The following is a 16,724-nucleotide window of genomic DNA, read 5'->3' on the forward strand; positions in this document are numbered from 1 at the left end:
TTCGCGTGCCACTTCCTTACACATCTCATTCCCCTAATACTAATCTCCGAATACATTTTTTAAGCTATCCCTAAAGCAGTTTATTTTATTTAAAACTGTGTTGCGCGTAGTCGAAAAATTGGGAATGCAGCATCCAAACACTTTATTCGATGTGCTTGTGCATTAAAAGAGATCTCCAACGCAACGGTAAAATTAAAAAGTCCTTGGATGCATAGAATGTCTGAGAAATTCTCATGTAGCGCCAGTTTCATATGGGAAATCGTGAAGGTAACGAGCAGAAAGTTATGAGAGCATGAAGTGAAGAAAGGAAAATCGACGGAGGAGTTTCAATTTTTCCGAACGGATTATAACGGGCTGCTGAATAGTCCAAGTAGGTCTTCAATGGCAAATATTATGTTAAATCTCTTATGAATGGGACAATGCTGACGGGATTCTAATATCTGGATCTTAAATGCGTGTATAGAACATCATATTGAAGCCACATTGTTACCCCGTGAACTAGTAGACCTATAATATAATAAATGGAACGGCAACCCTATAGGGTGTTCCATGGATGAAAAATGTATCTATGGTCTAATAATTTCGTGAGCTTTCCTAAGCCTAACGGCTGAAATCGATGATCAAAGTGGGTTGCTACTGGACGAATAGGTTTCGTTTACGAGTATCGTAACCACATGTTTCCTCCATCTTTTCTATTGTCCGATAATCCTTTTTTTCTTTCAACAGACCTACCCAGTTGCTTTTGAGTTGTTCCTCGTAATGATGAGACGTAATTTAGCCGAGATTAACAGAACTGGAAATTATCTCCACGTAGAATCGAAGCGATAACGACCGTTGTGAGTAGGACGTATCTGGAGTCTAATCTGCTTTCAGCGATAATTCAAGTTAATTATTCTCCGTAGTCTTGGGCTGTGAGCTCCATGCGTTTCCTTTGAAGCTCTGGCATCGAATCAAGGTATATATTTCTCTGGCCTGGACGTCTCCCAAACAGAGAGAAATTCACGGATCCCCAGGCACCGACCGATCTTATAACGAAAAGTAAGAAACGGAAGTACCCACAATTCTAGTGTGCATTTCGCCCCTTCTCGGAATATTCTAGAAAGAAAATAGAGACATTTTGTTAAACAAATAATTGGAGAATATTATGAAATTATTTTATACGATATTACAATGGTACTTTGTTACGTAAATTCCAAATGCTCTAAACTAATGCCATTAATATTAATAATTGTACCAATATGGATATCAATCAACAATTAACCTTTGTTTCAGTACATATATGTGTAATGTTATGGCTGTAAGTCACCTGCCAATACAGCATACGCTAGTACGTGTACGCTCGCAATATCTTATTGATACTCTACATACTTTGTTTTATATTTGACACAGCGACCAAAGATAATTACCTGAAGACGATAAATCAGATTTCCTTTATACACATAGAAAATTACATTTTAGCCTTGTCTAGCCCTTCCTTTTCTTCGTTGGTGTGATATCACGGGAAGACGGGACAACGGAAGTCGTGTTAATATGTATTACATTATATCGTAGATAGGATAATGTGGTTGGCGTAACGCTTGTAAACCAACACTATTTCGTTATCGTTTCATCAGCAATCTCAACGTTCGTCTCACCTCCCGTTCATTTTCAGATATTTCACGGAAGTAATAACACACTCGAGTGAAATTTTATTCCCATTCCGTTGATGTAACTCGTTCAACTTGCCGATAAACGAACGCTTCAAACAAGTTACTTTGAAAACGTTCATTTACCAGCGAATTAACAGAAGTTTGAGGCGATAAGAACTCGAAACATCAAACCTGCTGAAATAAGTTCTATGTAAGTATATACATATATCTATCTATATAATAGGGTGTTATACGTATACCGAAGAAAAGAGAAAGCACGAACAGCATCGTATAAGGAATGTTTGCAGCAAACTTTCCAACTACTGCAGAACTTGGCATGTTGCAACTGTGAATTGCAGGCGAATTAATATAGCAAACGGTTGGTCGTTTCAACTGCAATCGACCCGAGAAGAAAGAACTTGGTATACAAACTTTTCGTCTAGAAAGAATAATTTCCCGGATTCTTGAAAGATCGGAAGCAATCTAGGAGTAGCTGACGGCACGATAGAGAAAATTTGTTCAAGAAAGAATTGTAATATTTGTCGATTAAGTCGAGTTCGTCCAGAAGCTTCTGACTTAGAGGCTATTTCCTTTCTTCGTACGTCACAGCATGGCTTCAAAGCTGAAGCGTAAAGACCGCGTTCTTTACTTTGAAAACAGACTAGCTTTACACAGGCGGAAGGACTAAGTTTTAATTAAAGGTCGCGGTCGTTTTTCAGAGAGGCAACGTTTTCACGCTCACGCGTTTTTTAAGGAGATTTTAATTTGTTGCACAACTTTCAGATCGTGATGCGCATCTCCTTCAAAGATCTTTTTCAGAATCTTCATAATTAAAATAAAGTAACGGCGATGACTGGGTATATTCCACAAAAGTTCTTCTTTATTCTCTTTATCAAACGAGTTGTAAAACGAGCTGGACCAAATGTATCCATTTTCCAAACAAATTTTTCTTCCTTCCTGTCGATTGAATTACAGTGGGCCGTCGCGTCGGTATATGTCTATTTGCGATGAAAACGCAAATGCACAGCGGCGCGGGAAGCGAAGAAAAATAGAGATGGGATCTCCAATCGGGCTACGTAATTTTCTCAATTTAAATCTAATCTAGCCTGGCACGCAGACGCATCTACATATATTTTCGGAGCAAAGTAGCGAACGGAAGTGAGACAGGGGCACAAATGGGAAGGCTAGTAGACCTTTCACAGAGCTCGAATATTTTTTCCTTTATTCAGGCCGTTCACCGTGCTGGCAATTACGTGCCATTTACGTGGCAACCAGGCTGTCGCATCTAACGCGGCTTTTCCGCCTACACGCGCCCGCGCGTGAATTCGATCCGATCGCAGCTAGCCCCGATCGACTAACCCGAAATACCGGAATCGATTATGCTGGTTTACAGGATGCCTCGTCAATCAACGTGTGAGCCCCCCAATTTTTCAATCACCTTTTTTCACCGAAGACAACAGCGACACGTGAACCAACGTACGATGCTTCCCGTTAAACCGAAGCGTCAATAGGAAGCTCGTGTCACGGTGCGCCGAGATATAAGACAACGAGATCGCGTTTGCCGAACATACGTTATTCTATTGTTAATATACATACTAGGAAATTTCATAAAATATGATTAGCTTGGTATTGTCTCCGTAAGTTATAATTTAATTAAATAATTGTAATTTATAATTTAATTAAATCACCGATTCCGTAAGTAATGCTGCTTTTCTGAGAGTTAAGCTTAAAAGAATAAGAGTTGTTGCCATCGGAGTTTAAAAAAATTAAAATAGGAAAGTTAATAGAAACAGACAGTGGATTATTAAAAGATGCGAGAAAATTTATCGCTGATTGATTGCGAAGAAGTAATCTTTTAGTTTTATCTAGCATAAAATGGCTTGATATATTTAAAAAGTTATTTTCAACAAGATGGTATATAAAGAAGAGAACAATTCAGTTGTATTATCGAGATACACACTGGCTCGAAATACATACTGTTATGTCTAAGTACTTTACTTATCCCGTTAGGAGATTACATTTCCGTTCCGGCTGAGATTACTTATTCGTTTTATAGCGATAAGAGTAAGTCGGTATATATGTATAAAGCAGAGAAGATACGTATATACGATTCCAAGGGAATCCATAAAAGTAACAACATACAAAACTTTTCCTATATCCGGTGGAGCATAAGCGTACAACGTTGTAATAGTAATCTCAAAATAAATGTAGACGTTGTACCGATATATCAGTAATGCGATGTTGCGGAATCGATAGTATCAGCCGAAAGATAATTTCAGAAATACAATTATTATCGATGCAAAGACTAAACACTCATTGTATGATGTACGCTATAATAAATTCGAAAATTTCGAGAAATTGAAGTTCAATAATCAACTCCTAATAGAAGAATATACAATATATCAACTCCTAATATAGGAATATGAGAGAAAAGGAATTCCCAAACGACTATGTCGAAATAGCAGGTAATAGGAAAAGAGGCAAGGCATAAGTTCACCTGCGATACTTTGTGATACTCGAGCCTGAACTATTTTCTCTCTCTACCTTTTTCGTTATCTACTTATTTATCCGTTGAGCCAAGAACTTGATGCAATTTCCTGTAACTTCCGAAAGTTATGTCGCTTGACAAAAGAACACTCAATTACCAAATTTGATATGTGCAACATTGCCGGTAGAATATATTACACGGTATCTTTTGGGATACGACTACTTATCCTAGTACCTTCCTCAAAAATGTAACCTTTTACATAGTTACGCGCTATTTACATAGGACTCGCGCTATTATCGTTAAAATATTCGATCGAATTGATGGAACGAAAGCCATTTTTCTTTGAGCAGTATTTTATATTTAAATGGTGAAATATTCCCTGAAGGCCACCAAGTATATTTTACTATTGAACATGCACGTACCACGTACGAATTCGACGTGTTTAAAATCCTAGAAAAATGATATGGCACGCAGAAAATGATATTATCATTTTTATACAAGTAAGTATATCCAGAGTTGAATACGTACTTACATGTATGAAAACGATAATATCATTTTACCGGTTTCTTTTTATATGCGATTTTCAAATTATTAAAACTGCGGATTATTACGGACAATTGTTCTTTTATTATATAGCAACTTGTAATTTGAATGTGAACGTAGTGTTTTTGTGAAGCGAATGAACGCCGGCTGTGAACAAAGAAATTACCGTGAATCCAGGACACATAAGTCTTTAATTAAAAATTCTCTATACACATAGCTGTATTCTTTCGTAACAACTTCTCGCTTTGCAGGATAATGAAAAGCATTTCTTTGTATAACGAACTGAGTCTGAGAAAGCAATTACTTCTATTTTTGCCGTCTCAAGATACCGAAGAATTCTAACAGTTTTCTTTCAAGATGTATCGTCTTAAACGTATTGATATTCGAAGAGAGGGTTGCACAGATATCGTATATTAACTAAGGTTATCAATAGATGAAAACTGTGAATATTAAAAATCGCAGTCGATTAAAATATTGTTGATTTTACTTGACTATTAACTGGTATATTTGCAACATTTGCACATTGTGCACATGATTTATAACTATGCGTGATATCAAACAAATTTATCATATTATCAATTTAATTATTTAAAGAGAAGACACGTTGATCAAAGAAGTTGACGATATATCGAGTTTGAAAAACCTAAGTTCCAGTCTGATTTTCTATACTTTAAGAAAGTGTAGAAAATTAAGAGAGGAAGGTGCCGACTGAAAACTACAGAGCAATGGTATATCTATATTCGCAATGAATAGTTTATCGAAATAAAGCAGTAACACGATATAACGAGTTGGACAAATAACATACATGAAACAAGTGCAAGTTTCGACACCAGACATGCCACGGAATTTAATAACATCGTGAAGCTTGAGTTTCCCCGTACACAGAACTGGTTAAATTCGAAAACTTTCCCTGTTATTAATTGCTACTAATATTATAGCTCGATTTCCTCTTCCAACAAAATTACGTATGCGACCATGGAAATATATGATTTTCTCTTTATTTTACGACTAACGTTCCCCAGCCTTAATTGTTTACACGAGATACACCGTAACACGGAGTATCCTCTGCTCTGTAGTAAATGTTATAAACAATCGAAGCGGTGCAAACCAAATTGAAAGTTTTACAGTAGAGGAAGTTATAGAAGATTAAGAGAGGAAGCTATCGACTGAATCAAATGTTAATAAAAACCGACGCAGTCCGGTTCAATTTAATATTAACGGGTGTTCTCGAAGAGCTATAGGGAGGAACGCGAAATTGCCGCAGAGTATTTTACACAAAACTCGATTAGTAGGTGGAAGTTCTCTGCAGAAGCGTCTGTACCATTATTGTGAAAGCCACGGACGGGAAAGTAGGTGCAACGACGAGAGCTATCTCCGCGTTTAATTAACGTACGTTGAAGCCAGTAGCATCAACGCGAGGCTTACTTTCCTAGTCGTTCGTGCTCAACATATCGGCCCAGTTTGCTTATTTTGTCCGGCTAAATGGGACTCTATCACCGCGAATAATTCGACGTGGGTCCAGTCTGAATAATCGCAAGGAATTTGGTACTATTTTCAAACACGACGCGATTACGCGACGCTCGAACGGCCAAAGCTAATTTCATTTCGTTACTTCTCTACGTTACTTCGCTAAGATGACGAGCTGTTAATTAATGGATCCTAGGTGAACATTCCGATCTCTGATTTTACACCCGAGTAGAAAATTGGGTTGCATCGATTTCAGTATACCACAGTGTATGAATGAAACGAGTTTTCGTATATCTTAATTAATGGCATCGGCGTCCTTATCTTCGGTATCACGTTTTCTTATCGATACGATCTTCTAACTGGTTCATTAGCAAAAGTTAATTAAGGTTGAACGTTGTGTCCGTCAGTTGAAATTTCGCCGCTGGAACAAATCCCTACTTCTCCATTCCTTTTTCCTTTCCTTCATTTTTTTATTCCTAGTCCTTTATTTTCCTTAAAAATGCATGGAAATTGCTCTGCTCTCGTCTCATCGTTCATTTTCAGTCCCTCTTCGTTTAGCCGCATGATTTGAGATATCTCGGAGCTTCCGCGGAACTGATAAATTAGTTTTTTTTTTAAATTCGCCCGCAATTAATTAATTATCTATGTAGCTTTTATCTATGTAGCATGGCTCGATAGAAGCTTCAGGCAAGTGTGTATTCAGCTTAAGCGGCAATTATCATTCAGCGATTACATTACGGCGAGGTTGAAATTCCTGGATTCGACTAGATCCTTCGATATGGAATATTTCGTTCCAAATATGGATTTAATTTTGCTGTTTTTTTTTTTTTTTTTTTTTTTTTTTACTCCATTCCAAAGGCTATAATCAACTCATCGTCGTGAATACGGTCGTCAGAACGTCCTTTAATTGCTAAATACCCGTTAATCCGTTAGCCTTCGATGGAAAATTCTGTTAATTTTATCACTATGTTCGATTTCTGAATATCATCCTGGAAATAACTCGACATGCACGTGTAGGTCGAAAAATCCTTCGACTTGTCCGAACGGATGAACGTAAGAACGCGGAGTTTTAAAAGTAAAGAGTCCAGAAATATTATTAGCTACAAGTTAGTTTATAGATGTCAGATTTCCATGATATATGTCGATAATAATAAAATGAACGTTCAACGTGAAGGTTCCATAAAAACGTGTACTACTTCGAGTCGGTACTGTACAACGTACATATTGCCAGTGGTGCGAAACTGTCTTTCCCGTTTTCGATTGTTTGACGACTTTTGAGACGTTTCATTTTATCCTTCGTTCAGAGCACACAAAGTTAAACGGCAAACGCCAACACCTATTACTTACAAATACACGATTCTGGGAACTTTGAGCCTTCGTTCAAGAACCTTCGGTCTTGCCGATTCCCTTTACTCGAATTATTTCGAAGAGAAAGGAAGGGTGAACGGTGGTATTGTTCCATCGAAGCTCGTTCGATTGGAAAAGCCGAGAATCGCAGGAAATTAAAGGCAGCTTGTCGAAGACAGTAAGGAAAAATTCGATTTCGTGTTCCGAGCAACGTATACGTACAGGATGTTTCACAAACCAGGGAATAGTGGTGTTAACTCGGCGATTAGTTTAAAAGAGAAAAACGAAAGAAGATTGCACACTAAGTAAGATACCAAAGAATATAATACACATTGTGTCGATGTTCCGTTCCTTCCTATATCCTGTTTCATCCTATGGATGAATTTATGAAAAATATCGTGCAGTCTGTGCAAACCATTTTTCTTATGTCTATGACAATTTAGGCTGCGGAAAGAATAGCTTGCTCCTGGACATCATGAAATTAATGTTCGTTGCGTGTGACAGTTAATATTTAAAATACGTCGAATAGAATAAATCAGAAAGAATAGGTATTGATCGCGATAATATAGCGGCGCATCTTTTTCGCTAAACAGAGCGAAGAACAAGGCCACGGCTATTATCAACGCACGTGCAAACAATATATATCGGTGTATAATAAGAAACCAAAATAATATAATATTATAGTACTAGAACAAAATTCATTTAAATGTAAATAAGTTCATATTTCCTCATAGCATAATGCATCATAGCAGCGTGCGAACGTCATGTAACAGAGAGAATAGATGAATAGTAGATACTTCATTATCAAAATAATTATCGGGTTCGAAATCTGGAAAATCGTTTAATTACATTTATTTTATACTCTGGTAGTCATGCCCAGGAGAGCTTAATATAGGTGGTTGATAATATTGTTAATAAATTTATATTGTATAAATAATGGAATGCGCGTGTATTGATTAAGTTAATAATAAATTGATCAATGGAGTTACATCGCATAAATTTATTTTATGCAAAAATAATACAGTTACTTCATGTTAAATGTGTAGTACGCTAAAAAAAGAACATACACCTCGTAAACATTCATTTCTCACTGTTTAATAGTCATAAGCTATCTCCATAAGCTTGTAGGTAATAAACGAGTATCGAGCAAGTTCCATCATTCTCCTAGTAATAGAAAATTTTGCTGTATCTTCTCACAATCTCATGCGATCAGGTTTAGATTACGTTTTAAGCATCAACCGAAAGTATCTTTGCGATCGTGAATCGTGTGTCGTTCTGTATACGTATATCAGATAATTGACACAGGTGCTTGGGCATGGAATTGACCATTGAAATACTGTGTTTGTCGCAAAGCGTAAATAGAATAGTAAAATTAAATCGTTTCCGAAACAGTTACGTTCTATATCGGATAACTTTTAGCAATCTGATTCGCAGACATCCTGGCGCATGTTACATGTTGAAATGCTGACAAGAGAGAAATGATGAAAGATACCAGCAAGATCAAATTGATTACTTCAATAATTTACATCGAAAGTGATTAATTTATTCGGCTTCAGAATTGAAAAAAAAGCAAAGAGCTTTAGTAAAAGAGATCCGTCTGCGTCACAATTCGATGAAAAATTGGAGAATATTAATAACACTATAAGATTAATTCTGATAAGAATCGGCTACAAATAGATATCTCATATATGCCGAGTCATAAAACATGGAATATCAAGCTCTTACTGAGAAAGCATTCCAAAAGCGTATTACCAGATCTCTAGGTGACAGTACAGATTGAAGCGCACGTGCGTATATGTATATGTGACACAGTGAAATCCTGATAACCGTCTAACAGCAGTTCCGTCCGTACTAATACGTACCCATATGGAAGGCACGCAGCATAGAGTATATAGGGAGTAAGGAGGAAGCGAAACTATTCGAGACAGTCGAACGTGACATTCACCGTTTAAAGTCTACATTGTAGACGATGCGACTGAATGAAACAGAACGATGACTATTACGAAAAGTCTGGAATTCTCTCTATCGTTACAACTACTCCACCGTACCAGGATTTTTATTATTCTTTCGACTTTTAACGTTGCATGCAAAATTTCCACAGTCAAAAGGATCTATATTGTGTCAATCAGTTCGAATAGGGGTCACGTGTCTATTTGCGATGCATCGCGACTTGTGGTTGCGATAAACCGCACGAACGTCACACCAAGCAGGTTACCCTTGCTGCGTTTCATGTAGCGACGTACCGTTACGCGAGGTTAGACATAACAATAGAAGACCGCAAAAGGTTTTCAGATATATAGATAGCATATAATTAACCACTCTTTATAATACCTGTAACATAATTGTTCGCTACATGTTTCATAAATGACACGATATTTAGCTGCAATTTTAACTCTTTCGCTACGTCTTGGTATACATCTTTGCCGTGTCATAGGTCATTGCGTTGACATAGTTAGAAAATAAAGAGCTAATTTAAATAGAGAACGATTGATATCTTTCATCCCAATAAGAGTATAGATATATCGAAACATGTACTATTGGGGTACTTTTGATACTATCGAGACACGGAACGAGTTAATATTGAATTCAGGCAAATTTAGTCGAACTCGATGCACTATCGGTATGAACCATGTATTAATATACGTTAATATAACGTGACTTTGAGCAAACGCTGTGACGGATTACCAGGATTCGCTAACGTTCTCGGAATTTCGGGAAATACTGATGGTCCAGCGAACATTGACGTACGTAAGACCATTCCTAATATCATGTCGAGTCACAAACACAGGCTGTAATGCAGATTGTATCTAATTGCAACTAACTAGGCACAATGGCATTACCTGGAGCGCCAATATTTGGCAATTCCAGTATGACTGGAAATGTAATTAACATGTTACTATAAACAATTGTATCAAAATTTATTTTAAAGAATATCTTGTAAAATAGAAATTAAATTACAAATGTTTAATTTACCAAACTGGTTGAATAAGGAACCAACGTAACTCCTTTAAGCTACGTTTAATCATGATCGCCAGATTATTTTAACGCTGTTGAGCGTTGGTAAAATACTGCAACGGTTCATCCTGTTCCACTTAGACGAACGGGTTTTAACGAATTTATCTAGTGCGATCTCGTTACTGCAAAAAAGTTGTCACTTTCGAGACGATCTACGAAATCGGATACTTCGAACTACGATTAATCTGTCGAACAAGTTTTTAATTAAAGTAAACGTTGGCGAAGACTTCGTGTTTCACTTCGAAGTTGCGCATTGCGTTAAATACGTTACATTTCTTTTTCTAATTTTGTTCTAAATTCTGTTTCTTCTTTTTTATTCCTTTTTTGAAAAACTTGGTTTCCTGAGGACGAATGAAAATTAAATATCGAAATATATGTATATATTGTAGGTGTGTATGTATATAAAAGTCTAAGAACCTGAAAGCTCGGTTAGCTTTGGTTCGATCGCTATTGAAGAAGATAAGCGACGATCCATCAGTGCTGCCAATTTTATGCTTCTATTTCCTTTTCTCGAATTTCTCCTACGGTGGCTTCCGCGCTCACGCGCATTCAGAAAGTCGTTGCAACTATAGTATAGGCGTTCGAGTAATCAAAGAAATGTAAAAAGGGGATGGGTAAAAGTCTTCGAGCTGCTTCGAACGTTTTCGGGTTCCTCGTTGCCATTTAAAACACCATGAAGCACGTGGAAATTTATGTGTTGCCAGATTACCATCGATCACCGTGGACCTTTTCCACCGAATCCTTCAGCGTTTTTCCTTGCTCGTAAAAACCTCTACGACCGAAAATAAAAGCTACGCTGTCTGATAAAATGCTTCCCCCTTTTTCGTTTTTTCTTCTTCACTTTAATGTTAGTTTCATTTATCCATGAAAATACCGCTCGAAACAAAATCTTTTTGCATTCTCGACTTAAGGTATTTCGCGATTAATTTTTTTTTTTTATCATTCAAAGTCGCCGCTCAGGGGAACATGCACTGTCCTTTACTCGAGTTTATTTCGTGTAATTTCGAGTAATTTCGAGTACGTACAAGACGTTTCGGTTTCAGTTGAAAGCTCATTGAGTTTTTTGTAATTTTTACTAAGAAGAAAAGAAAAAGTCACGAACAAGCATTTTGCCGACATTGGGCGAATACTTCGGCGCAATATTTTCTCGGTGTCAGCCAATTCCACTCAGGTTTGTGGATTTATGCGTCGGTAGATTGTCTTGGCCTGAATTCACGCGAGGAATTTATGCTTTCGTAGATAATCAATGATCGGTGTTGAAACGCGGAAGAACGCCGTCGTTGGGTGACAAGCACGAGAGAAATTTGAGACTCGTAGAATGGAATGGAAGAGGATGCGTACATTTGACTTCCCTGTAATTCCATCTCGAATTTGGGAAACGATACTTCGATATCACCACATCGTTATTAATGCAAATGTTAATGTATTATACCGTAACATTAACGTGCTTGAACGAAATTTATCTGATCGATAGCCTTAAAATCAAGATAATTAGATAAATCCACAGATAGCTGTTTTCGTTATTACTATTCATAAAGATTCGTTAGGGAATTTCCGCAAAAGAAAACGCCGCAAACGGAAGGACCAACGAGACATAGCATGTTTATTTAACGAAGTGAATCGTTAATGCTAAAAACAATATAGCACGTGTGCTATGGCTATGAGAATATTTCTACTGCAGCGTCAAATGCAATGCCTTTGAAAACTAGAACGACATCTGCTTCCATTAATAATATATTAAAGAACTTCTTGAACAACCTGAACGCACAGAAAGTAGCATATGGTAACGAGCACTTTGAGACAACGAAACGTTATATGCAGAATTTCCAGGACCCGGCTATAGGACCCAGAAGCAAGAGAAGTCAATGGAAGAGTAGAATAATACATTTCGCTGATAATCAGTTGGATGAGCCGTCTCGAAAAATCGTTAATTTTCCTGTACCAGAATTGGACAACGCAATGAAAGAGAATTAACACAAAAAGAATTACAGAAGGCTATCACAAAGGCTGGGAGGCGCAAACATGTTATTGTTTCACAGCAATGGAATCCGCAACAACACCAAACGAATTTCGAGGACGAGTAAACTGAATGAATTACATTATTTTAATTGGTTTCGCTGGTTCGTCATGGTACGCATTTCTCTACTAATGACACTGGCAACAATTCCCACGTTTAAAATTAATTGGAATTTTCGATTACAGAGTTTAATATCCGTGTGAACAACTTGCTAATCTTCGGATCGAATTATAAATCCATGACGGTGTTCAGATCTTTTCCCGTTCTTTTTTTTTTTTTTTTATATATATATATATTTTAGAAATAACAGCAATTACATCCGACGTGGGAAACGACAAAAATATTGGTGCTTTAGGTACACCATTATTCAGAATACCGATACCAAGCGAAAAAATAGAAAAGGGAGGAAACGGTGGAATGACAAAGCAGAGGAACGATGGAAAGCGCAGAATGCCGCAGCAGAGAATTGCTTATTCACAGCGACACAAAAAACGATCGTCCACAATGCAACATATATGGTAACACTATGATTTAAAGCAATACTTTATCGCTGCGAGCAACAATTACGAATAGCTGAACGAAATGAGATATTTCTCTCCCTTTTACCATTGCTGGTGGAAGAAGGTCCCTTCGATAGAAATCGGATTCATCGCTTTTCAAAACAAACTTTTCTAATTTAATTTGTAAATAATTCAAAAGAAATACTCAATCTTTCATTTCCTCGTACAACGTAAAATATATGAAATATAATCATTTCGGGATAAATAATTAAATTGAAGAGGAGTAATACGACGATATTACGACTATCTTTAGCACGATAGCGTGTAACGAAGAGAAAAAGCAATTCTTTAATAATTGTTCACAGATCAATTTAGCTAGAAAATTGCTTCTTTTGAAGAGATAAACGATAAACATCATTGTTTGAAAGCTTTAAGGTGTTTTATATCTCTTCTCTTTATCGTGCTATCCGTCTCGATTAAACAACCATACTATGCTTTTTCTCTTTGCGAAGAAACACGAGTTAGTAGAAGTCATGATGGGAATCATCGATGTACGCGGACCTGCTTCTTCAGCTTCAAGAGACCAGTTCGAAATAACTTTCGCAGAAAGATCGAATCAAAGCGCAATCATAGAATGCGAAATTTAGTCGGTGCGAGCGAATAGAAAGGATTAAGGTTAAGACTTCGTATTCTATCCGATAAAGTAGTATTATTTTCAATTTCATCTTTCCACCGTCACTGCCGTTTCACTTAAATCGAAGGGATTTGTGCCATCGCATCGGACTCTCCTAGCCGTTATCTTTAAATCCTTTCTGCAACAATTGCGGATTATTATCTGATTTTGCACTAATTAAGTTAGTTACACTATACTTTTTACACGGTTCACGTAACAGTGAATTTAACGACGGAATCCGGAAACGACGCGTGAAATTAGCACAACTTCCGCCCTCAACGTAAGGGAAAACAGCGTTGCCCCGAATAAGATGAGTCGAGAATACTTTTAAGAGATTAGACGTTGTCGTGAGCCGCTTTGCTAGACACGCGATAAATATCAACTAACTACTCGTATCCAATTTTACACGTGGTGCTCGGCGTTAACCTCGTTCTCACAGCCGGTACGAACTAATTCTAAATGTTCTTGCAGCTTTAGAGTTCCGCAATTAGTCGTACGATATCTTCTTTAGTAAGTAAAGCTCCGTAATTCCTCTTAAATCGCGCGATTATTTGCTTTTTTTTTTAACACCCGCCCTTTCAATCGATACCGATTATGGATGTCACATTAGTATCGAAAAAGATATTGAAAGCTTAACGAAATCGATGTATTTTATTATAGGCTTGTACTAAAAACTTTTACCACGTTGTCTATCGTAAACTGCGCAGGTGTATAAATCCTTCGGAAATCAATTTGCGATAAAGTCCGGCGAAACGCTTTCAGTTTTCTAAGAAACATTATAGAATGCTGTTAAAGCTGTGCGTAATTCTTTTAAAATCCATATCATCCAGATTTACGGTAGCACATACGCAATAAATGAGCGTCTACGGTGAATTATTGGCTGGCCCCTAATTCAGTTACGATATTGCGGTTATCTTAGCGGGCAATTTCCTCTATGTGTCGTAAGGTTACGTGTTCATAAAAAAGCTTCGCAGCCAGAAGAAGCGCACGTAGATATGCTGGTTAAGTGAAGTTTGAACAAAAAAGAAAGGAAAGAAAAGAAAATTAATGAAACGAGGCTTAATCTTTTTGGATTTCGGTCGTAAAAAATCTTACGATGTACGAGTATATTCTGTCGAAATAAATGACATAATATACGTCAATAGATAGACCAGGCAATTAAGAAAGAAGCAAAGAAAAAAAGTAAAACGATATACCAAAGCATAACCGTTAAGTTAATCACAGTTTCGAATTTATCAATATCGTTTTATGGAGATATTGTTTATCACTGAGAAAATATTTTAAGATTACAAACTTCGAGAATTTTGAAGCAACATTACTACTATTTCAGCAGTACGATCGTTAAATACAGTGGGTTGTTTCTTAAATTAACTTAGTTTGTGAAAACTGTACTTTGGTAGATAGCTGACTAGATGGACAGCCTCTTAAAAGCTTATACAACATTGTTTATTTTCGTATTTTCTACCGTACTACTTGTTTGTAATCTTTTATGCAGCACTTTCATCAACGCGCAATACTTGCTCGTAGCTCATTGAAATTTTTGCAAATTTCTCACGAAACTTAAAGTGAATCCACAAAGTTCAAAACATTTTGAATTTTGAACATTTTCGAAGCTGTAAAACAAAAGCATCGAGTCAGAATGTTACAAGCGACTTTGCTTTAATGTTTCAAAACAATTTTAATCGAATTTTCAACACCCCGATCTTAACTTAAAGACATGCGACATGAACATTGTTAAACATGAAGATTCTGGGAAAGATGACAACGAAAAAGATAAAACCAACGTTCGCGTCATGTTTCGGCGTGAACAGAGAGAAATTTATTCATCAAAAAACGAGCTTTATTCCGCGAATTCGGGTTCACGATTATAACAATGTATTTGAGAAAAGGTCACTATGCTATAGCTTTAATTCGATTTCCGTGTTCATTCGCAGTGGAAAATACTTACGAAAGCAAGGAAAGGAACGCGATAAAATTCTCAATGACCCGCGTTATGGCTGGCTGTGTTAAATCCTCGCCAATAAAAACTTCATGATTAATACGGTATTGCACAGGAAAGTGAGAACTAAAAGACTTTTCTTAGTTTTCAATATCCAAAGGAATTACTGTTTCTTCTTTCTTTTCCTTTTTTTCTTTTTTTTCTTTTTCGTTGAAAGCCACTATTTGGTGGTTTTGGAGTAATTTTATTTTCCACTCTATATTTTTTTCTCTTTTTACTTTGTCTTTCGATTGTTCAATGGCAGGCCTCTGTTGCAATTTGTAATCCGAACGATAGAACACTGATTGGATGACAAACATTTGATTTTCTTGTTGATTGTATTGATTTTTCGAAAGTACAGTCATAGCAACCTCCTATCACATTCGAGATCTCGAAACTTTCGATCGTACTCGAACCGAGAAACGAAATACTACGTGACCAGACTGTAGTTTCCGGTGTCCTTTAGTTCTACTACCGGACCCTTTTCACGTAGCAGCTGTTGCTAAGGTTCCTTTCTCGACTGTCGGCACTCGGCCAAGACGAACGACGAAATGCTTGGGTAGCGACAAGAGAAGACAGAAAGGGGCTTGGTATATAAGAAACTTTTTACCATTTCCAGCAAGTTGAACGCAACGAACCTTACACGTCGCGTAACCAAGATAATGCGATACAAGTTCTATAATATTCGCTTTTTTAAAGTATAACAGATGCACTGTTTCAACGTACTGTTTTTAAATGTTGGGTCAATGGTATGTTGCCAGCTTCTTTCAGAACCTTTTACGAGAGTCGCAGTCATCCTCTTTAATGGTCAGAGTTTTCGAGTAGTTTTATCAAGAACCATTTTTATTCTCAGTATTGGAAACTAACGTAAGGATTGAGAGCGTTATCGACGTTAATCCTTGAGACTACTCACGGAGGAAAGGGGAAGTGTCTCTTCAAATGAAGTGACCACTTTCTAAAAGTAAATAGCCTTTTTGTTGCGAAGTTTTATTTCAGTAAGTTGATTGTGTGAAAATCAATCGCTCACTGTAGTCGATAAAATCGACTTAACACCATCTCTTTCAGCTA

At 37.0% G+C, this 16,724-nt stretch overlaps 1 protein-coding gene and 1 long non-coding RNA gene across 4 annotated transcripts in view; one reads left to right on the plus strand and one right to left on the minus strand.

The window, feature by feature from the left end:
• LOC126920581 (dopamine D2-like receptor) overlaps positions 1 to 16,724 on the minus strand; it is a 96,643-nt gene that overhangs the window by 28,287 nt on the left and 51,632 nt on the right. The gene's annotated exons all lie outside the window — the stretch shown is intronic.
• LOC126920590 (uncharacterized) lies at positions 929 to 2,572 on the plus strand. Its single transcript, XR_007712011.1, has 3 exons — positions 929 to 1,038; positions 1,652 to 1,839; positions 1,937 to 2,572. It is a non-coding gene; the product is annotated as an uncharacterized LOC126920590 (long non-coding RNA).

The sequence above is a fragment of the Bombus affinis genome, chromosome 9 (assembly GCF_024516045.1).
Source record: "Bombus affinis isolate iyBomAffi1 chromosome 9, iyBomAffi1.2, whole genome shotgun sequence".
In the NCBI taxonomy this organism is placed as follows: domain Eukaryota; kingdom Metazoa; phylum Arthropoda; class Insecta; order Hymenoptera; family Apidae; genus Bombus; species Bombus affinis.